Source organism: Orcinus orca, chromosome X (genome assembly GCF_937001465.1).
Source record: "Orcinus orca chromosome X, mOrcOrc1.1, whole genome shotgun sequence".
In the NCBI taxonomy this organism is placed as follows: Eukaryota; Metazoa; Chordata; class Mammalia; order Artiodactyla; family Delphinidae; genus Orcinus; species Orcinus orca.
In genome coordinates, this window is record NC_064580.1 from 58829681 (window position 1) to 58853801 (window position 24121).

Below are 24121 nucleotides of genomic sequence, written 5' to 3' on the forward strand. Positions count from 1 at the left end.
GGTATTTCTGGGCTCTTGATTCAGTTCCATTTGTCTATGTGTCTATTTTTAAGCCAGTAACATAGTTTTGATTACTATAGCTTTAAAATAGTATAGTTTGAAATTAAATAGTATGATGCCATCAGCTTTGCTCTTCTTTCTCAGGATTGAAAATGGATCCAGTAATTCCACTCCTGGGTATATATCCAAACAAAACAAAAAACACTAATTTGAAAAGATATACACATCCCAACGTTCATAGCAGAATTATTTACAATAGCCAAGATATGGAAGCAAAATAAGTGTCCATCAACAGAGGAAAGGATAAAGAAGATGTGATATATATACACATACACACACACAGACACACACACACACACACACAACAGAATACTACTCAGCCATAAAAAGAATGAAATTTTGCCATTTGCAGCAACACAAATGGACTTGGAAGGTAGTATGCTGAGTGAAATAAGTCAGACAAAGAAAGACAAATACTGTATGCTATCACTTATATGTGGAATCCAAAAAATACAACAAACTAGCGAATATAACAGAAAAGAGGCAGACTCACAGATATAGAGAACAAACTAGTGGTAACCAGTGGGAGAGGGAAGGGGGAGGGGGAGGTGATTAAGATGTACAAACTATTATGTATAAGTTACAAAGACATATTGTACAGCACGGAATATAGCCAAGATTTTATCATAACTATAAATGGAGTATAGCTTTCTATAATTATGAACCACTATATTGTACATCTGTAGCTAATATAATATTGTACATCAACCATACTTCAATACAAATTAAATATAAAAAATAATAATAATTAAAAAAAGAAAGTGAAACAGGCTTATTGCTGATATGGAGAAAGTTTTAATGGTTTAAGTAAAAGATCAAACCAGCCACAAAATTCCCTTTAGCCAAAGCCTAATCCAAAGCAAAGTCCAAACTCTTCAATTCTGAGAAGGCTAAGAGAGGTGAGGAAGCTCTAGAAGAAAAGTTTGAAGCTATCAGAGGTTGGTTTGTGAGGTTTAAGGAAAGGAACTGTTTCCATAACATAAAAGGGCAAGGTGAAACATCAAGTTTCGAGGGCTGATGTAGAAGCTGCAGTGAGTTATCCAGAAGATATAGCTGAGAGAATGAAGGTGGTTACACTAAACAACAGATTTTCAATATACACAAAACAGTCATGTTGGAAGATGATGCCATCTAGGACTTTCACAGCTAGAGAGGAGAAGTCAATGCCTGGCTTCGAAGCTTCAAAGGACAGGCCGAGTCTCTTGTTAGGGGTGAATGCAGCTGGTGACTTTAAGTTGAAGCCAATGTTCATTTACCATTCTGAAAATCCTAGGGCTCTTAAGAATTATGCTAAATCTACTCTCTGTTTACAACATAGTTTACTGAATATTTTAAGCCTACTGTTGAGACCTACTGCTCAGAATAAAAGATTCCTTTCAAAATATGACTGCTCATTAACAATGCACCTGGTTACCCAAGAGCTCTGATGGAGATGTATAATGACATTAATGTTTTCATGCCTGCTAACACAACCTTCATTCTGAAGCCCATGGATTAAAGAGTAACTTCAACTTTCAAGTCTCATGATTTAAGAAACAGATTTCATGAGGCTATAGTTGACATAGATAGGGATTCCTCTGACGGATCCAGGCAAAGTAAATGAAAACCTTCTGGAAATAATTCACCACTCTAGATGCCATTAAGAACATTTGTGATTCATGAGAAGAGGTCAAAATATCAACGTTAACAGGAGTTTGAAAGAAGTCCATTCCAACCCTCATGGATGACTTTGAGGGGTTCAACACTTCATTGGAGGAGGAACTGCAGATTTGATAGAAATAGCAAGAGAACTAAAATTAGAACTGCAGCCTGAAGATATGACTGAATAGCTGCATTCTCATGATAAGACTTTAATGGATGGGAGTTGCTTGTTATGGATGAACAAAGAAAGTAGTTTCTGAAGATGGAATCTACTCCTGGTGAAGATGCTGTGAATATTGTTGAAATGACCACAAAGGATTTAGAATATTACAAATAAGCTTACTTGATGAAGCAGTGGCTGGTTTTGAGAGGATTGACTCCAATTTTGAAAGAAGTTCTAAGGTGGGTAAAGTGCTATCAAGCAGCACTTCATGCTACAGAGAAATTGTTTGTGAAAGGAAGAGTCAATTGATGTGGCAAACTCCACTGTTGTCGTAATGTTAAGGAATTGCCATAGCCACCCCAGTCTTCAGCAACCAACACCCTGATCAGTCATCAGCCACCAACATCGAGGCAAGATCTTCCACTAGCCAAAAGATTACAACTTGCTGAAGGCTCAGATGATGGTTAGTATTTGTTAGCAATAAATAATTTTTAAATTAAGGTATGTACATTTTTTAGACATAATTTTATCGCACACTTAATGGACTACAGTATAGTGTAAACATAACTTACATGCACTGGGAAACAAAAAGTTTGTGTGACTCACTCTATTGCAATATTCACTTTATTGCAGTGGTCTGTAACTGAACCCACAATACCTCCAAGGAATGCCTATATATATCTGTTAGTTCCATTTGGCCTAAAGTATGGTTCAAGCTCAACATTTCCTTGTTTATATTCTGCCTGGATGATATATCCATTGTTGAAAGTGAGGTAAAGTCCTCTACTATTGTATTTTTCTGTTTCTCTCTTTAGATTTGTCAGTGTTTGCTTAATATATTTAGGTGCTCCACTCTTGGGTGCAAATTTGTTCATAATTGTTATATATTCTTGATGAATTGACTCCCTTATGATTATATAATGACCATCTTTGCCTTTTTTTTAACATTTCTCGTTGAAAGTCTATTTTGTCTAATATAAGTATAAGATATTCATGCTCTCTTTTGGTTCCTATTTGCGTGGAATATCTTTTATCCTCCTTTCACTTTGAGCTTGTGTGTGTCTGTAAAGCTGAAGTGAATCTCCTTTAGTCAGCATAGTGGGGTCTTATTTTTTTTTAATCCATCCAGCCACTCTATGCCTTTTGATTGAAGAATTCTATTATCATTTAGAGTAATTACTGAGAGGTAAGGACTTAACTAATGCCATCTTATTGTTTTTTGGCTGTTTTCTAGTTCTAATTTTCTTTCTTCCTTTCTTTGTGGCCCTCCTTTGTACACTGATGATTTTCCACAGTGGTATGTTTTGATTCCCTTCTCTTTTTTTTCTTTTTTCATCTTTATTGGAGTACAATTGCTTTACAATGGTGTCTTAGTTTCTGCTTTATAACAAAGTGAATCAGTTATACATATACATATGTTCCCATATCTCTTCCCTCTTGCGTCTCCCTCTCTATCCCACCACTCCAGGTGGTCACAAGGCACCGAGCTGATCTCCCTGTGCATTGTGGCTACTTCCCACTAGCTATCTATTTTACGTTTGGTAGTGTATATATGTCCATGCCACTCTCACCTTGTCACAGCTTACCCTTCCCCCTCACCATATCCTCAGGTCTATTCTCTAGTAGGTCTGTGTCTTTTTTTTTTTAAACATCTTTATTGGGGTATAATTGCTTTACAATGGTGTGTTAGTTTCTGCTTTATAACAAAGTGAATCAGTTATACATATACATATGTTCCCATATCTCTTCCCTCTTGCATCTCCCTCCCTCCCACCCTCCCTATCCCACCCCTCCAGGTGGTCACAAAGCACCGAGCCGATATCCCTGTGCCATGTGGCTGCTTCACACTAGCTATCTACCTTACGTTTGGTAGTGTATATATGTCCATGCTTCTCTCTCGCCCTGTCACAGCTCACCCTTCCCCCTCCCCATATCCTCAAGTCCGTTCTCCAGTAGGTCTGTGTCTTTATTCCTGTCTTACCCCTAGGTTCTTCATGACATTTTTTTTCCTGTAAATTCCATATATATGTGTTAGCATATGGTATTAGTCTTTCTCTTTCTGACTTACTTCACTCTGTATGACTGACTCTAGGTCCATCCATCAAACTACAAATAACTCAATTTTGTTTCTTTTTATCTCTGAGTAATATTCCATTGTATATATGTGCCACATTTTCTTTATCCATTCATCCGATGATGGACACTTAGGTTGCTTCCATCTCCTGGCTATTGTAAATAGAGCTGCAATGAACATTTTGGTACATGACTCTTTTTGAATTACGGTTTTCTCAGGGTATATGCCCAGTAGTGGGACTGTTGGGTCATATGGTAGTTCTATTTGTAGTTTTTTAAGGAACCTCCATACTGTTCTCCATAGTGGCTGTACCAACACATTCCCACCAGCAGTGCAAGAGTGTTCCCTTTTCTTCACACCCTCTCCAGCATTTATTGTTTCTAGATTTTTGATGATGGCCATTCTGACTGGTGTGAGATGATATCTCGTTGTTTTGATTTGCATTTCTCTAATGATTAATGATGGTGAGAATTCTTTCATGTGTTTCTTGGCAATCTGCATATCTTCTTTGGAGAAATGTCTATATAGGTCTTCTGCCCATTTTTAGATTGGGTTTTTTGTTTTTTTGTTATTGAGCTGCATGTGCTGCTTATAAATTTTAGAGATTAATCCTTTGTCAGTTGCTTCATTTGCAAATATTTTCTCCCATTCTGAGGGTTGTCTTTTGGTCTTCTTTATGGTTTCCTTTGCTGTGAAAAAGCTTTGAAGTTTCATTAGGGTGCATTTGTTTATTTTTGTTTTTATTTCTGTTTCTCTAGGAGGCGGGTCAAAAAAGGATCTTGCTGTGATTTATATCATAGAGTGTTCTGCCTATGTTTTCCTCTAACAGTTTGATAGTTTCTGGCCTTACATTTAGGTCTTTAATCCATTTTGAGCTTATTTTTGTGTATGGTGTTAGGGACTGTTCTAATCTCATACTTTTACATGTACCTGTCCAGCTTTCCCAGCACCATTTATTGAAGAGGCTGTCCTTTCTCCACTGTACATTCCTGCCACCTTTATCAAAGATAAGGTGACCATATGTGTGTGGGTTTATCTCTGGGCTTTCTATCCTGTTCCATTGATCTACATTTCTGTTTTGGTGTCAGTACCATACTGGCTTGATTACTGTAGCTTTGTAGTATAGTCTGAAGTCACAGAGTATGATTCCTCCAGCTCCGTTTTTCGTTCTCAAGATTGCTTTGGCTATTCGGGGGCATTTGTGTTTCCATACAAATTGTGAAATTATTTGTTCTACTTCTGTGAAAAATGCCAGTGGTAGTTTGATAGGGATTGCGTTGAATCTATAGATTGCTTTGGGTAGTAGATTCACTTTCACAATGTTGATTCTTCCAATCCAAGAACATGGTATATCTCTCCATCTATTTGTATCATTTTAATTTCTTTCATCAGTGTCTTATAATATTCTGCACACAGATCTTTTGTCTTCTTAGGTAGGTTTATTCCTAAATATTTTATTCTTTGTGTTGCAATGGTAAATGGGAGTGTTTTCTTGCTTTCACTTTCAGATTTCTCATCATTAGTGTATAGGAATGCCAGAGATTTCTGTGCATTAATTTTGTATCCTGCTACTTTACCAGATTCATTGATTAGCTCTAGTAGTTTTCTGGTAGCATCTTTAGGATTCTCTATGTATAGTATCACATCATCTACAAACAGTGACAGCTTTACTTCTTCTTTTCCGTTTGGATTCCTTTTATTTCCTTTTCTTCTCTCATTGCTGTGGCTAAAATTTCCAAAACTACGTTGAATAAGAGTGGTGAGAGTGTGCAACCTTGTCTTTTTCCTGATCTTAGTGGAAATGCTTTCAGTTTTTCACCATGGAGGATGATGTTGGCTGTGGGTCTGTCATATATGGCCTTTATTATGTTGAGGAAAGTTCCCTCTATGCCTACTTTTGGAACGATTTTTACCGTAAATGGGTGTTGAATTTTGTCAAAAGCTTTTTCTGCATCTGTTGAGATGATCATATGGTTTTTCTCCTTCAATTTGTTAATATGCTGTATCATGTTGATTGATTTGTGTATACTGAAGAATCCTTGCATTCCTGGAATAAACCCCACTTGATCATGGTGTATGATCACTTTAATGTGCTGTTGGATTCTGTTTGCTTGTATTTTTCTGAGGATTTTTAAATCTATGTTCATCAGTGATATTGGCCTGTAGTTTTCTTTCTTTCTGAAATACTTGTCTGGTTTTGGCATCAGGGTGATGGTGGCCTCATAGAATGAATTTGGGAGTGTTCCTCCTTCTGCTATATTTTGGAAGAATTTGAGAATTATAGGTGTTAGCTCTTCTCTAAATGCTTGATAGAATTCGCCTGTGAAGCCATCTAGTCCTGGGCTTTTGTTTGTTGGAAGACTTTAAATCACAGCTTCAATTTCAATGCTTGTGATTGGTCAGTTCATATTTTCTATTTCTTCCTGATTCAGTCTTGGCAGGTTGTGCATTTCTAAGAATTTGTCCATTTCTTCTGGGTTGTCCATTTTACTGACATAGAGTTGCTTGTAGTAATCTCTCGTGATCTTTTTATTTCTGCAGTGTCAGTTGTTACTTCTCCTTTTTCATTTCTAATTCTATTGATTTGAGTCTTCTCCCTTTTTTTCTTGATGAGTCTGGCTAATGGTTTATCAATTTTGTTTATCTTCTCAAAGAACCAGCTTTTAGTTTTATTGAGTTTGCTATTGATTCCTTCATTTCTTTTTCATTTATTTCTGATCTGATCTTTATGATTACTTTCCTTCTGCTAACTTTGGGCTGTTTCTGTTCTTCTTTCTCTAATTGCTTTAGGTGCAAGGTTAGGTTGTTTATTCGAGATGTTTCTTGTTTCTTAAAGTAGGATTGTATTGCTATAAACTTCCCTCTTAGAACTGCTTTTGCTGCATCCCATAGGTTTTGAGTCGTTGTGTCTCTATTGTCACTTGTTTCTAGGTGCCTTTTGACTTCCTCTTTGATTTCTTCAGTGATCACTTCATTATTAAGTACTGTATTGTTTAGCCTCCACGTATTTTTATTTTTTACAGATCTTTTCCTGTAATTGATATCTAGTCTCATAGTGTGGTGGTCGGAAAAGATACTTGATAAAATTTCAATTTTCTTAAATTTACCAAGGCTTGATTTGTGACCCAATATATGATCTATCCTGTAGAATGTTCCATGAGCACTTGAGAAAAATGTGTATCCTGTTGTTTTGGGATGGAATGTCCTATAAATATAAATTAAGTCCATCTTGTTTAATGTATCATTTAAAGCTTGTGTTTCCTTATGTATTTTCATTTTGGATGATCTGTCCTTCGTGAAAGTGGGGTGTTAAAATCCCCTACTATGAATGCATTACTGCCGATTTCCCCTTTTATGGCCATTAGTATTTGTCTTATATATTGAGGTGCTCCTATTTTGCGTGTATAAATATTTGCAATTGTTATATCTTCTTCCTGGATCGATCCCTTGGTCATTATGTAGTGTCCTTTTTTGTCTCTTGTAATAGTCTGTATTTTACAGTCTATTTTTTCAGATATGAGAATTGCTACTCCAGCTTTCTTTTGGTTTCCATTTGAATGGAATATCTTTTTCCATCCCCTCACTCTCAGTCTGTATGTGTCCCTATGTCTGAAGTGGGTCTCTTGTAGATGGCATATATATGGGTCTTGTTTTTGTATCCATTCAGCCAGTCTCTGTCTTTTGGTGGAAACATTTAATCCCTTACATTTAAGGTATTATCGATATGTATGTTCCTATTCCCATTTTCTTAATTGTTTTGGGTTCGTTTTTGTAGGTCTTTCCTTCCCTTGTGTTTCTTGCCTAGAGAAGTTCCTTTAGCATTTGTTGTTAAGCTGGTTTGGTGGTGCTAAACTCTCTCAGCTCTTGCTTGTCTGTAAAGGTTTTAATTTCTCCATCTAATCTGAATGGGATTCTTGCTGGGTAGAGTAATCTTGATTGTAGATTTTCCTCCTTCATCACTTTAAATATGTCCTGCCAGTCCCTTCTGGCTTGCAGAGTTTCTGCTGAAAGATCAGCTGTTAACCTTATGGGCATTCCCTTGTGTATTATTTTTCTCTTGCTGCTTTTAATATGTTTTATTTGTATTTAATTTTTGACAGTTTGATTAACATTTGTCTTGGTGTGTTTCTCCTTGGATTTATGCTTTACGGGACTCTCTGTGCTTCCTGGATTTGATTAACTATTTCCTTTCACATTTTAGGGAAGTTTTCAACTATAATCTCTTCAAATATTTTCTCAGTCCCTTTCTTTCACTCTTCTTCTTCTGGGACCCGTATAATTCGAATGTCTTTTTGTTTAATTTTGTCCCAGAGGTCTCTGAGACTGTCCTCAGTTATTTTCATTCTTTTTGCTTTATTCTGCTCTGCAGTAGTTATTTCCACTATTTTATCTTACAGGTCACTTATCCATTCTTCTGCCTCAGTTATTCTGCTATTGATCCCTTCTAGAGTATTTTTCATTTCATTTATTGTGTTGTTCTTCATTACTTGTTTCATCTTTAGTTCTTCTAGTTCCTTGTTTAATGTTTCTTGCATTTTCTCTATTCTATTTTCAAGATTTTGGATCATCTTTACTATTATTATTCTGAATTATTTTTCAGGTACACTGCCTATTTCCTCTTCATTTGGTAGGTCTGGTGGGTTTTTATCTTGCTCCTTCATCTGTTGTGTGTTTTTCTGTCTTCTCATTTTGCTTATCTTACTGTGCTTGGGGTCTCCTTTTTGCAGGCTGCAGGTTCATAGTTCCTGTTGTTTTTGGTGTCTGTCACCAGTGGCTGAAGTTGGTTCAGTGGGTTGTGTAGGCTTCCTGGTGGAGGGGACTCGTGCCTGTGTTCTGGTGGATGAGGCTGGATCTCGTTTTTCTGGTGCACAGGTCCATGTCTGGTGGTGTGTTTTGTGGTGTCTGTGGCCTCATGATGCTAGGCAGCCTCTCTGCTAATGGGTGGTATTGTGTTCCTGTCTTGCTAGTTGTTTGGCATAGGGTGTCCAGCACTGTAGCTTGCTGGTCGTTGAGTGAACCTGGGTGTTGGTGTTGAGATGGAGATCTCTGGGAGATTTTCACCATTTGATATTACATGGAGCTGGGAGCTCTTTTGTGGACCAGTGTCCTGAAGTTGGCTCGCCCCCCTCAGAGGCACAGCACTGACTCCTGGCTGAAGCACCAAGAGCCTTTCATTCACATTGCTCAGAATAAAAGGGAGAAAAAGTAGAAAGAAAGAGAGAGGATAAAATAAAATAAAATGAAGTTATTAAAATAAAAAAATATTATTAAGAAAATAATTTTTTTAAAGTAAAAAAAAATTGTATAGACAGAATCCCAGGACAAATGGTGAAAGCAAAGCTGTACGGACAAAATATGACACAGAAGCATGCACATACACACTCACAAAAAGAGGAAAAGGGGATAAAATAATATATCTTGCACTCAAAGTCCACCTCCTCAATTTGGAATGATTTGCTGCCTATTCATGTATTCCGCCTATGCAGAGTACATCAAGTTGATTGTGGAGCTTTAATCTGCTGCTCCTGTGGCTGCATGGAAAAATTTCCCTTTCTCTTCTTTCTTCAGACAGCTCCCGGGACTCAGCTTTGGATTTGGCCTCGCCTCTCCATATAGTTCGCCTGAGGGCGTCTGTTCTTCGCTCAGACAGGACAGGGTTAAAGGAGCAGCTGCTTCTGGGGCTCTGGCTCACTCAGGCCGTGGGGAGGGAGTGGCACAGAGTACAGGGTGAGCCTGCAGCAGCAGAGGCCGGCAGGACGTTGCAGCAGCCTGAGGCATGCCATGTGTTCTCCTGGGGAAGTTGTCCCTGGATCACGGGACCCTCTCAGTGGTGGGCTGCACAGGCTCCCGGGAGGGGAGGTGTGGATAGTGACCTGTGCTCGCTCACAGGCTTCTTGGTGGTGGCAGCAGCAGCCTTAGCGCCTCATGCCTGTCTCTGTGGTCTGCGCTGTTAACAACGGCTCACGCCTGCCTCTGGAGCTCCTTTAAGCAGCACTCTTAATCCCCTCTCCTTGCGCAGCAGGAGACAAAGAGGGAAGAAAAAGTCTTGTCTCTTTGGCAGGTCCAGACTTTTCCCCGGACTCCCTCCTGGCTAGCTGTGGTGCACTAACCCCTTCAGGCTGTGTTCACGCAACCAGTCCTCTCCCTGTGATCCGACTGAAACCCAAGCCTCAGCTCCCAGCCCCTGCCCACTGCAGCGGGTGAGCAGACAAGCCTCTCGGGCTGGTGAGTGCCAGTCGGCACCGATCCTCTGTGCAGGAATCTCTCCGCTTTGTCCTCCTCACCGTGTTGCTGTGCTCTCCTCCGTGGCTCTGAAGCTCCCCCCCCACCCCCCGCCACCCAGAGTCTCCGCCCATGAAGGTGCTTCCTAGTGTGTGGAAACAGTTTATTTTACACTAACAATTTAAGTTTGATCTCATGGAAATACTTTTTACTCTACTCCCCCTTTTATGTTTTTGATGTCACCATTTACAGCTCTTTATATTGTTATCCATTAACAAATGGTTGAAGCTATAGCTATTTTTAGTACTTTTGTCCTTTACCCTTTGTACTAGAATTAAGTAGTTCACACATCACCATATTACAGTGTTAGGGTATTACGAATCTGACTATATGCTCACCTTTACCAGTCCATTGTATATTTTCATATAAGTGTCTTTATGTTATCAATTAGCATCCTTTGTTTCAGCCTGAATAAATCTTTTCAGCATTTAAGGCATGCTTAGTGATGAAGAATTCCCTCAGCTTTGGTTTATTAGGAAAAATCTTTACTTTGCCTTCAATTCTGAAGGAGAACTTTCTTGAGTGAAGTATTTTTGGTTGGCAGTTTCTTTCTTTTAGCACTGTGAATATATCATCCCATTATCTTTTGGCCTCTGCTGAGAAATCCACTGACAGCCTTATGGGCATTTCCTTGTATGAGAGAATTTCTTTTCTTTTGCTGCTTTTAAAATCCTTTATCTTAGGTTTTAGACAGTTTTTTTTATTATGTGTCTTGGAGAATACTGTCGTGGATTGAAATTTCAAGGTGATCTATTACCTTCATGAACATGGACGTCCAGGTGTAAGAAGTTCTCAGCCATTATTTCTTTAAATAAACTTTAAAACCATTTCTCCCTCTTTGCTCCTTCTGGGACTCCAATCATTAGTACATTATTTTTCTTGATATTGTTTCATAAGTCCTGTAGGCTTTCTTCATTACTTTTCATACTTTAAAAAAATTTTGCTCCTCTCATTGGATAAGTTCAATTGGTCTGTCTTCTAGCTCATTAATTCTCTCTTCTGCATGTTCAAGTCTGCTGTTGAAGCTCTCGATTGAATCCTTCAATTCAGTCATTATATTCTTCAGTCCCCAAATTTGTTTCTTTTTTATGTTTCTATCTCTTCATTGAACTTCGCATTTTGTTCTCATATTGTTTCCCTGATTTGTTAAATTATTTGACTGTTTTCTCTTGTAGCTCTCTGGGAACTATAGAACAATTTGAATTCTTTGCCAGGCAATTCCTGATCTCCACTTCTTTGGGGCCAACTCTTGGAGGTTTACCATATTCCTTTGGTGGAGACATGTTTCTCAGATTCTTCAGGATTCTGTGTAGCCTTTCATACATGTCTGCTCATTTGAAGAAGCAGTCACAACTTCCAGACTTTATGGATTGACTTCGGTAAGGGAAGCCTTTCTCCTGTGAGTGGGGGCATGCTGAGTTGTGCTACAACCCTCAGTCTGGTAGTACAGGGTGCTAAGTTTTGAAGCATGTGTCAGGCACCATGGGGGCATGATTTTTCTTTGGCTCAGCCTACTGGGGTCCACAGTATCATCAACTGCATGGTCCTTGGTGGGTACTGTGGGGGTTCAACATAGTTGCAAGGGCTGTTGGGGTCCTAAGTGGCACCTCCAGGTCCAAAAGCTAGGGACCAGTGCAGGCAGCTGTGGTGGCTGGAGCTGGTGGTGTACAGACACTCCGCTATAGGGGCCAACTGCAGGTGCCTGTTTATAAGTAAGGGCTAGTTGCAGACAGACATATAGTGATGGGAACTAGGGCAGGTAGCAAAGGTCAGGGCCAACTATGAGCACACTGGCAGCTGCAGAGGCCCTGGATGTCAGAATGACCTTCTATGGCTGCACACTCTCTCCCCAGGTATGCAGACTTCAAAGGAGGCTGGTGACAGAGTTGTTAGAGGTGTGCAGGTGCAGAGATGGAATGGTGAGTGCTGTTGTGTTCACCAGTGACAGAATGCATGGCCTGATCTGGGCCCATATGCAGCTGTGGGGTCCCTGGCTGTTAGTGTACACTCCTGCAGCTGCATAATCTCCTCCTGGGCATTCACACCGCAGTGGTGGCTGGTGGTGGGAGTTGGGCTGGGAGCACGCAGGCACACAGCTGGAGGGGCTAGTTATGGGTGGGCAGTGGTGCTGGCCAGTGACAGAAGGCAGAGCCTGAGCCAGGTGCACAAGTGGTTGTCATCCATGGCTGCACGCTCTCCCCCCAGGATGTGTGTGCTGTGGTAGAGGCCAAAGATGGTTGTCAGGCCAGTGGTGTGCAGGTGCACAGCTGGGTAGGCTAGCCCACTACTAGTGGAGTAGTGGTGGTGAGCCTAGTGTCTGTAGGTTGGTGTCCTAAACCAGCCTTACTCACATAGCTGCAGAGGCCCACACTGCCTGCAGGCATGGGTCGTGGGCTCCAGTGGGGGTGGGGAGGGTCTTGGGCAGCTTGTCTTTTACACTTGTGCAGCTGCAGAGATTTTGGATGGCTGCCAGGGTGGTTCCTAGGCACCATCAGGGGTGAGTGGGTGGAGAGAGTGGAGATGGACTCAGTTGGCTGCCATTAGGGAACATGAATACCTGTGGGGAAAAAGCTGGTCAAGACCTACAGTGGGTTCATAGCAGCTGTGCTGGCCACTGGCTTCATCAGTGGTGAAATCTGCTGAGTTTGTCTGCAGAGCAGGTCTCTGTGGACTTTAATCAGTCCCACTGCATGTCTGCTAATAATAGCCACTGCTTTTCATCTTTGTTCCTAGCCAGCTGTACACATCTCAGCTTTGCTGGTCTGGGTGGTGCGAAACTGAAGTGGGACATTTACATACTGCCCTGAGAGGCTGGAGAAGTTGGTCATTCACTCCCTTCTTCCCTTCCAGGCAAGAGGAACTTTTCCTAGCTGGGAAGTTCCTTCTTGGCACTAAACAATGTTGACTTGAAGGATGGGGATGATGTAAACAAAATGCAATTTCTTCCTTCTCTCCTGTTTTTGTTGTTGTTGTTGTTGCTCCAGTGTGTTTCTAAAACTTCTGAAGGAGACTATAGAAGCCTCCTAGAGGTGTTTTTGTTCATGGATAGCTATCCAATCATTGTTCTTGTGGGGGGACAGAGAAGCTGGACTCTCTAACACCACCATTTTTTCTGCCAAGCTTCATGTTGCCTTTCTGTTATTGATTTCTTGTTTGATTCCATTGCAGTCAGGGAAAACACATGCATGATTTCAATTTGTAAACATTTTTGAAGTTCATTTTATAGACTAGAATATTGACTATCTTGGTATGTGCCCCACGGCCACTTAAAAATCATGTATATTTTACTGCTGTTGGGTGTAGTATTATATCAATGTTGATCAGATCCTGTTGGTTGATGGTGCTCTTGATTTCTTATATTTCTTTTCTTTTTCTTTTTCTTTTTTTTTTTTTTTTGCGGTATGCGGGCCTCTCACTGTTGTGGCCTCTCCTGTTGCAGAGCACAGGCTCCGGACGTGCAGGCTCAGCGGCCATGGCCCACAGGCCTAGCTGCTCTGTGGCATGTGGGATCTTCCAGAACTGGGGCACGAACCCATGTCCCCTGCATCAGCAGGCGGACTTTCAACCACTGCGCCACCAGGGAAGCCCTTGATTTCTTGGATTTCTGATTTTCTGTCTAGTTGCATTTTCAGTTCTTGAGAGAGAAGGTTGCTAAAGTCTCCAAGTACAATTATGAATTTTGTATTTCTCCTATCAGTTCCACAAGTTTTTGCATCATCTAATTTAAAGTATATACATTTTTTGGTTTAGTGCATAGACATTTAGGATAGCTATGATTTCTTAAACATTTCTTAGAATTCCAATTTGATTTATCTGTTCTGAGTGCATCACTTTTTAACGGTTTTTAGTGGTTGTTTTACGTATTACACTGTAAATACATAACTTACCATAGGCTACTAGTGTCAACATTTCATGTCATTGGTGAAATGTATTTAAATCTCTCTTCATTTGAAGTTTTTTATGCTCCATTAATACCACTGTCTTAAGCATTTTCTTCACATACACTGAGAACCACATCAGATCATACCATAATTTTTGCTTCATCTCAATAAAGTTGGAAAAGTTTATTTTTTGCTCTAAGCATCAAACGTAATGGAGACAAGGGAAAAGCAGCAAATAATATACAGGGGAATCCACATAATGTTAACAGCTGATCTTTCAGCAGAAACTCTGCAAGCCAGAATGGAGTGGCAGGACATATTGAAAGTGATGAAGGAGAAAAACCTACAACCAAGATTACTCTACCCAGCAAGGATCTCATTCAAATTTGATGGAGAAATTAAAAGCTTTACAGACAGGCAAAAGTAAGAGAACTCAGCACCACCAAACCAGCTTTACAACAAATGAGAAGGGAACTTCTCTAGGCAGAAAAAATAAGAGAAGCAAATAACCTACAATAACAAACCCAAAACAATTAAGAAAATGGTAATAGAAATATACATATGAATAACTACCTTAAATGTAAATGGACTAAATGTTCCAACCAAAAGACACAGACTGGCTGAATGGATACAAAAACAAGACCCATATATATACTGTCTAAGAGAGACCCACTTCAGACCCAGGGATATATACAGACTGAAAGCGAGGGGATGGAAAAATATATTCATGCAAATGGAAATCAAAAGAAAGTTGGAGTAGCAACTTTTGTCACATCAGACAAAATAGACTTTAGACTAAAGACTAATACAAGAGACAAAGAAAGACACTACATAATGATCAAGGGATCAATCCAAGAAGAAGATATAACAATTGTAATCATTTATGCACCCAACATAGGAACACCTCCAGACATAAGGCAAATGCTAACAGCCATAAAAGGGGAAGTCAACGGTAACACAATAATATTAGGGAACTTTAACACCCCACTTTCACCAGTGGACAGATCATTCAAAATGAAAATGAATAAGGAAACACAAGATTTAATTGATACATTAAACAAGATGGACTTAATTGATATTTATAGGACATTCCATCCAAAACCAATAGAATACATATTCTTCTCAAGTGCTTGTGGAACATTCTCCATGATAGATCATATCTTGGGTCACAAATCAAGACCCAGTAAATTAAAGAAAATTGAAATCATATCAAGTATCTTTTCCCACCACAATAATATGAGACTAGATATCAATTCCAGGAAAAAAATCTGTAAAAAATACAAACACATGGAGGCTAAACAATACACTACTAGATAACCAAGAGATCAGGGAAGAAATCAACGAGGAAATCAAAAATTACCTAGAAACAAATGACAATGAAAACACGATGACCCAAAACCTATGGGATGCAGCAAAAGCAGTCCTAACAGGGAAGTTTATAGCAATACAAGCCTACCTCAAGAAACAAGAAATATCTCAAATAAAAAACCTAACCTTACACTTAAAGCAATTAGAGGAAGAAGAACAAAAAAACGTTCTTCTTAGCAGAAGGAAAGATATCAAAAACATCAGATGAGAAATAAATGAAAAAGAACTGAAGGAAATGATAGCAAAGGTCAATAAAACTAAAACCTGGTTCTTTGAGGAGATAAGCAAAATTGATAAACCATTAGCCAGCCTCATCAAGAAAAGAAGGGAGAAGACTCAAATCAATAGAATTAGAAATGAAAAAGGAGAAGTAACAACTGACATTGCAGAAATACAAAGGATCATGATGGATTACTACAAGCACCTGTGTGCCAATAAAATGGACAACCTGGAAGAAATGGACAAATTCTTAGAAAAGCACAACCTTCTGAGACTGCAGCAGGAAGAAATATAAAATATAAACAGATGAATCACAAGCATTGAAATTGAGACTGTGATTAAAAATCTTCCAGCAAACAAAAACCCAGGACCAATGGCTTCACTGGTGAATTCTCCCAAACATTTAGAGAAGGGCTAACACCTATACTTCTCAAACTCTTCCAAAATATAGCAGAGGGAGTAACACTCCCAAACTCATTCTACGAGGCCACCATCACGCTGATACCAAAGCCAGATAAATGTGTCACAAAGAAAGAAAACTACAGGCCAATATCACTGATGAACATACATGCAAAAATCCTCAACCAAATACCAGCAAACAGAATCCAAAAGCACATTAAAAGGATCATACCCCATAATCAAGTGGGGTTCATCCCAGGAATGCAAGGATTCTTCAATATATGCAAATTAATCAATGTGATACACCATATTAAACAACTGAAGGAGAAAAACCATATGATAATCTCAATAGATGCAGAAAAAGCTTTTGACAAAATACAACACCCATTTATGACAAAAACCCTCCAGAAAGTAGCCATAGAGGGAACTTACCTCAACATAATAAAGGTCATATATGACAAACCCACAGCCAACATCATTGTCAATGGTGAAAAACTGAAAACATTTCCATTATGATCAGGAAGAAGACAAGTTTGCCCACTCTCACCACTAGTAGTTTTGGAAGTTTAAGCCACAGCAATCAGAGAAGAAAAAGAAATAAAAGGAATCCAAATTGGAAAAGAAGAAGTAAAGCTGTCACTGTTTGTAGATGACATGGTACTATACATAGAATATCCTAAAGATGCTACCAGAAAACTACTGGAGCTGACCAATGAATTTGGTAAAGTAGCAGGACACACAATTAAGGCACAGATATCTCTTGAATTCCTATACACTCATGATGAAAAATCTGAAAGAGAAGTTAAGGAAACACTCCCATTTACCACTGCAACAAAAAGAATAAGATACCTAGGCATAAACCTACCTAAAGAGACCAAAGACCTGTATGCAGAAAACTATAATACACTGATGAAAGAAATTAAAGATGATACAAACAGTTTGAGAGATATACCATGTTCTTGGATTGGAAGAATCAACATTGTGAAAATGACTATACTACCCACAGCAATCTACAGATTCAATGCAATCTCTATCAATCTACCAATGGCATTTTTCACAGAAGTAGAACAAATAATTGTACAACTTGTATGGAAACACAAAAGTCCCCGAATAGCCAAAGGAATCTTGAGAAAGAAAAACAGAGCTGGAGGAATCAGGCTCCCTGAGTTCAGACTAAATGTTACAAAGCTACAGTAATCAAGACAGTATGGTACTGGCACGAAAAGAAATATGGATGAATGGAGCAGGATAGAAAGCCCAGATATAAACCCACGCACATGTGGTCACCTAATCTTTTTAAAGGAGGCAAGAAAATACAGTGGAGAAAAGACAGTCTCTTCAATAAATGGTGCTGGGAAAACTGGACAGCTACATGGAAAAGAATGAAATTAGAACAGTCCCAAACATCATACACAAAAATAAACTCAAAATGGATTAAAGACCTAAATGTAAAGTCAGACACCATCAAACTCTTAGAGGAAAGCATAGGCAGAACACTCTATGACATAAATCACAGCAAGATCCTTTTTGAACCACCTCCTAGAGAAATGGAAATAAAAACAAAAATAAACAAATGGGACCTAATGAAACTTAAAAGCTGTTGCACAGCAAAGGAAACCATAAACAAGACCAAAAGACAACCCTTAGAATGGGAGAAAATATTTGCAAACGAAGCAACTAACAAAGGATTAATATCCAAGATATATAAGCAGCTCAATATCAAAGAAACAACTCAATCCAAAAATGGGCAGAAGACCTAAATAGACATTTCTCCAAAGAATTTATACAGATTGCCAACAAACACATGAAAGAATGCTCAACATCATTAATCATTAGAGAAATGCAAATCAAAACTACAATGAGATAGTATCTCACACCAGTCAGAATGGCCATCATCAAAAAATCTACAAACCGTAAATGCTGGAGCGGGTCTGGAGAAAAGGGAAACCTCTTGCACTGTTGTTGGGAATGTAAATTGATACAGCCACTATGGAGAACAGTATGGAGGTTCCTTAAAAAACTAAAAATAGAAATTCCATACGACCCAGCAATCTCACTATTGGGCATATACCCTGAGAAAAGCATAATTCAGAAAGAGTCATGTACTACAATATTCACTGCAGCTCTATTTACAGTAGTCAGGGCATGGAAGCAACCTAAGGGCCCATCGACAGATGAATGGATAAAGAAGATGTGGCACATATATATATACAATGGAATATTACTCAGCCATAAAAAGAAACAAAATTGAGTTATTCGTAGTGAGGTGGATGGACCTAGAGACTGTCATACACAGTGAAGTCAGAAAGAGAAAAATAAATACCATATGCTAACACATATATATGGAATCCTAAAAAAATGTATATGGTTCTGATGAACCTAGGGGCAGGACAGGAATAAAGATGCAGAGGTAGAAAATGGACTTGAGGACATGGGGAGGGGGAAGGGTAAGCTGGGATGAAGTGAGAGAGTGGCATGGACATATATACACTACCAAGTGTAAAACAGCTAGTAGTGGGAAGCAGCCACATAGCACAGGGATATCAGCTCAGTGCTTTGTGTCTACCTAGAGCGGTGGGATATGGAGTGTGGGAGGGAGATGCAAGAGGGAGGAGATATGGGGATATATGCATACATATAGCTGATCCACTTTGTTATAGAGCAGCAACTCACACAACATTGTAAAGCAATTATACTCCAATAAAGATGTTAAAAAAAAAGAAATGTAATTGAGGAATCTAAATGGGAGAATAAAAGTCTATGATGTTTATTCATAATTTTGGTCTTTCTGTTGTTCTTTCTTCTGTCCTGCTATTCCAAGATCCCTTCTTTAATTGTGCCCTTTTTGTTTAAAGAACTTCCTTTAGCCATTATTTTAGGATAGGTCTGCTGTAACAAATTCTCTTAGTAGTCTGTTGCTTGGATTGCATAATTTGTGTTATTCTATAAGTTCACTGTTTCTTTCTCCTGTTCTCTCTATTGTATTGTTGAGTACATCCACTGAATTTTAAAATTTCACTTACGGCATTTTTCAGTTCTATATTTTTCACTTGTTTCTTCTTTATATCTTCTATTTCTTTGCCGAGTCTGTGTATTTCTCTGCAGAAATTTTCTATAACTTTGCTGAAATTTTTCCATCTGTTTCAAATGTATTCCTAATCGTGCATTGTAGCATTTTTATGATGGCATCTTTAAAATTCTTGTCAGATAATTAACATCTGTGTCATCTGGATGTTGATGTCTTTTGATGGTCTTTTCTCATTCATGTTGAGATATTCCTTGTTCTTGGTATGACAAATAATTTTCAACTAAAGCCTGTACATTTTGGGTATTATGAGAATCTTGTTCTTACTTATACCTTCTGTTAGAGCCGACCTCTTTTGACAGTGCCACTGCAGGGGAGGAGTGCACTACCTTATTACTGCGAGGATGGAGTGGAAGTCCAGATTTTCCCCTTGGCCTCCACTGACATCCCAAAGGGAAGGAAAGACTCCTTGTTAGGAGTAGGTAGGGAAGGAAACACTACCTTGTTAGTGCTAGGCAAATGTAGGAGTTTAGGCTCCTCACTAGGCCCTGCTGATACCACTCTGGCTGGAGAAGAAGCAAGTCTCATTATGGTTCCCCACATGGTCTCCTCTCAACTGATACCACAGTGTAGTAGACTTGCTACCACAGAGTAATGGTAAAGTCCTGTATTTCTGCCAGGCCTCCTCTGACACTACTCCAGTGCTAAATGGTCATGGGAGTCCAGGTGCTTTATGTGGTCTCCACTGACACCATAGGGAGTGGGGGAAGGTATCTCATTACCTCAGGTGAGGATGAAAGTCTGGTTCCCCACCTGGCCTCCTTGACACAACCACATGGGGCAGGAAGAGGTTGGTTGAGGTGCCTTGTTACAGACTGGCAAAGATAGAAGTCTAGTCTTTCCACTCAGCATTTTCTGAGGGTGGGGGTGAGGCCTCAAGTTTTTGGTGGCATTTTGTGGTGAAGGGGTTATTATCTAAATTTTTTTGTCATTAGGCTGTTCCTTTCCAGTTCCTTTGGACAGAGAGAGCAGGCTTTTGCTGGGACCTCTTTTGACTACACCCGTTGGTGTTCTTAGGTTGTCAGCTTCTACACTACCCAATATGGAAGACATGAGGCAAAATCAAAACCCTGATGACTTGTGGCCATGTCATTCCTCAGGTCCCAAGGTCCGTACATGGTCTGGTGTGCCTTGTTCCCTTCATGTTACAGAGTCTTCATTTTTTGTTTGTTTTTTAAGTTTTCTTTTTTATATTTTTATCTTATATCAGAGCATACTTGATTAATAATGTTGCATTAGTTTCAGGTGTATAGCAAAGTGATTCAGTTATACATATACACATAATCTATTCTTTTCCAAATTCTTCTCCCATTTAGGTTATTACAGAATATTGAGCAGCATTCCCTGTGCTATACAGTAGGCCCTTGTTGGTTATCTATTTTAAATATAGCAGTGTGTACATGTCAATCTTAAACTCCCAATCTGCAGGCTTCCCTGGTGGCGCAGTGGTTGAGAGTCCGCCTGCTGATGCAGGGGACACGGGTTCGTGCCCCGGTCTGGGAAGATCCCACATGCCGCGGAGCAGCTGTGCCCGTGAGCCATGGCCGCTGAGCCTCCGTGTCCAGAGCCTGTGCTCCACAACGGGAGAGGCCACAACAGTGAGAGGCCCACGTACCACAAAAAAAAAACCCCAAAACTCTCAATCTATCCCTCCCCCCCTTCCCCCCTGGTAACCATAAGTTTGTTCTCTAAGTCTGTGAGGCTTTTTCTGTTTTGTGTTGCTTTTACATATAATGTCTAGGGTTTTTAGGCTTTCTCAGTAGAGAAATAAAATATGCATATTAAAATCTATCAAATATATTAATGCATGTGTATGTATATATATGTATTGTTTTTCTTTGCAGGAATGCCAAAGAAGAAATTATTGAAATGACGTTTGGAACTAGGAGTTGAGAATAAGTAAAGGGTGGAATTATTTTTCATTCTATACTTTCTTCATGGTTGGAAATTTTTACCATGTATATGTATTGCTTATATTTAAAAATTTAAAAAAAAACACTTAAAGCAGTAAATACTTTTCAGTTCCTGTCCTAGATGACTTGTCTTGGGAAACGGAAACCACTGTCCACTCTTTCTTCCAAAAACTATCTCCTCTCCAGGAGTCTATGGCTCCCCTATCTCCTCATTCTCATGCTACTGAACATTCTTTTTGATCTGTTTTGTGGTCTTTTCTAATGGCCCTTAAAACATTGGCACTCCCTAGATTTCAATCTTTGGTCTAACATTTATTGTCTTGCTACAAGTATCCCTAGGCAAGACTTGCATGGTTTTAACCACTGCCTCTATGCTATGGAAGGCCAACTTTATTTCCCTAATCCTGTTTTATTCTCTGACCTCAGATGTCTCATAGGCATATCTATCTTAACTTGTCCCAAACTGAACTCCTGCTCTTTTTTTCAAATCTTCTTCTCCCTCAGCCTGTCCATCACAGTAAATGGAAACTTCATCCTTCTAGTTGCTCTGATATAAAACCTTGAAGTTATCCATGGCTCCTCTCTCTCTCCCACATTCCACATGATTTGTTAGCAAGTCCTGTCAGCTCTGCCTTCAAAATTATTTAGAATCTGACCACTTTCTCACCATATCCACTGTCACCACCGCCATCCAAGGTACAAACCATTTCTTGATTGCATTATTGAAACAGGCTCTTAATTAGACTCTTTGTGTCTACCCTTGTCCCCCTACAGCTATTATCCACACAGCATCCAGAATAGTCCTATTAAATATAAGTCAAATCATGTCATTTCTCTAGTCAAAAACCTCATTCTACTCAGATAGTAAAGTCAAAATCCTTCCAATGGGTCTAAGGCCCTATAGGATCTATTTAGCTTTCCCTCTCCATTTCCTCCCTGAACCATCTTCTTCTGTTTCCTCTTTTGATTAATCCTTCTGGCCTCCTTTTTGTACCATGAACATGATATACACATTTCTGCCTCAGGGATTTTCCACTTACCATTTCTTCAGCCTAGAATGATTTCCCCCCAGATATCTGAATGAACAATTCCTTTATTTCCTATGGGTCTCTGCTCAAAAGTCCTTCTCAATGAGGTCTTCCTGGCCACTGTATTTAAAATGTGAAAACCACTTCTCAACCCTCCCTATTCCCCTTTTCGGCTTTACTGTTCATCTTAATGCTCATTACCATTTAATATATTATATATTTTAGTTATATTGATACTGTTTTTCTAAATTACATGAGGGCTGTATCCCCATGCCTAAAACAGTACCTGGCAAATGTGGATACTCAAAACATATTTTCTGAATGAATGAACTAATCAGTTAATCAATAAATGATATCTGGGCTATAGACCAAGAGTCAGAAAATTACAGCCCACAGGTCTGCTGCCAGTTTTGTCAATAAAGTTTTATTAGAACATTCGTTTATGTTATCTATGACTGCTTTCCCAATACAAAGGTGGAGTTGAGTAGTTGTGACACACATCTATGACCTGCAAAGCCTAGAATATTTATTATATGGTTCTTCAATAAAAAGTTCGCCGATCCCTGCTTTGGATTCATAGTCAACTACTTCCTAGATATTGCTCTCTCGATATATTCCAGAAATCTCAAATCCAATCTGCCCCAAACTGAGCTTTTGCTCCATCTTTCTAAAATTTTCCCATTCTGTATTTCTTATATGTATGAAGTAGAGCCCCATCCACACAGTCACCCAAATTTAACTCTATTCATCATACTACTCTAATTTGAAGCAAGGCTTTCCCAAGCCTGCAAGAACAATTTCAAACATTCCAAACTCCTTAATTAGACAAAGCCTAGTCCTTTTAGAACATGGCCACCGTCTGCCTCCAGTCACATCTCTTGCCACTCCTATTTCCATTTCATGTTCCAACAATATAAAATGGTTTGGGGTTTTAGGTCCTTGGGCCTTTGTTCATGCTGAACCATCTCCTTGAAATTTCTTTTCCCTATTTCCCTTTCTTTCCCACTTTAAGTATTGACATAGGTTGTACTTCTCTGCAAGTACCCATCCTTGATAATCCCAAAGTGTCCTGTATATACCCAATAATATCATTGTACCAAAATGATTGGTAAGGCAGCACTGTATAGTGATTAAGTACTTCAACTCTGAGCCACGTACATGGATTTAAATTCTAGCTCTCTCACTAGCTAAATGGCCTTGGGCATGTAACTCTCACATAGCATGTGTTTATTATCATCTTCACATTTCAGCTGAAACACAATGACTATCAGAGAAGTTACAGTGCTCAATGTTAACACAGATAATATGGCAGAGAATGTCAATTGTTCTCCAATATCCATTCTCTCCTTCTTTTAGTAAAAGAACTAAAGTCTTAGCTAGGCACATGGCTGCCCCAAACAAAAACTAAATTTCCCTGCTTTTCTTATAGCTAGATCTGACCATGAGATTAAATTCTGATAAATGGTATGTAAATAAAAGTGATATGTATGACTTCCAGGTCATTGCCTTAAAGGAAAGGGTTATATCCTCAGCTTTCTTTCTTTCATACTTCCCAATTGATATAATGTAGAAGATATTTGGTCATGCAGATGAAGCAGCACCTTAGGGATGATGGAACAACAAAGAAGTAAGCTGGGTTCTAGCCTTTGTCAAGTCACTGTATCAGGCCTGGACCACCTTGCTGAACTGTTCCAAACCAAGAAATAAATGTCTCTTGTGTTGGAGCCACTGTGGTATCTTAGCAGCCTAACCTGTATCTTACCTAATACAGCTAGTAAGTGGAAGAGCTTGGATTTGAACTGTGCATACCACCTGGACTATATCACCAGTCCCCTCCCCCTGAAGAAAAGTTTGTATTGAATTATGTTCTGCTAGGATGGCATTGGCTGCTAGAAAGCCTAGAGTCAAATGTAGGACCATCCGTAGCAAGTGTATAGGACTTGTCATTAAATATTTCTTGTCTAGCCTCATTCCTGGGTTCATTTTCTATCTGTATCATGATTTTTCA

General features: G+C 39.2%; 1 protein-coding gene across 6 annotated transcripts in view; it reads right to left on the minus strand.

Moving 5' to 3' along the window:
- The window catches only part of OPHN1 (oligophrenin 1), a 603167-nt gene that overhangs the window by 99768 nt on the left and 479278 nt on the right, over window positions 1-24121 (minus strand). The window lies entirely within an intron of this gene.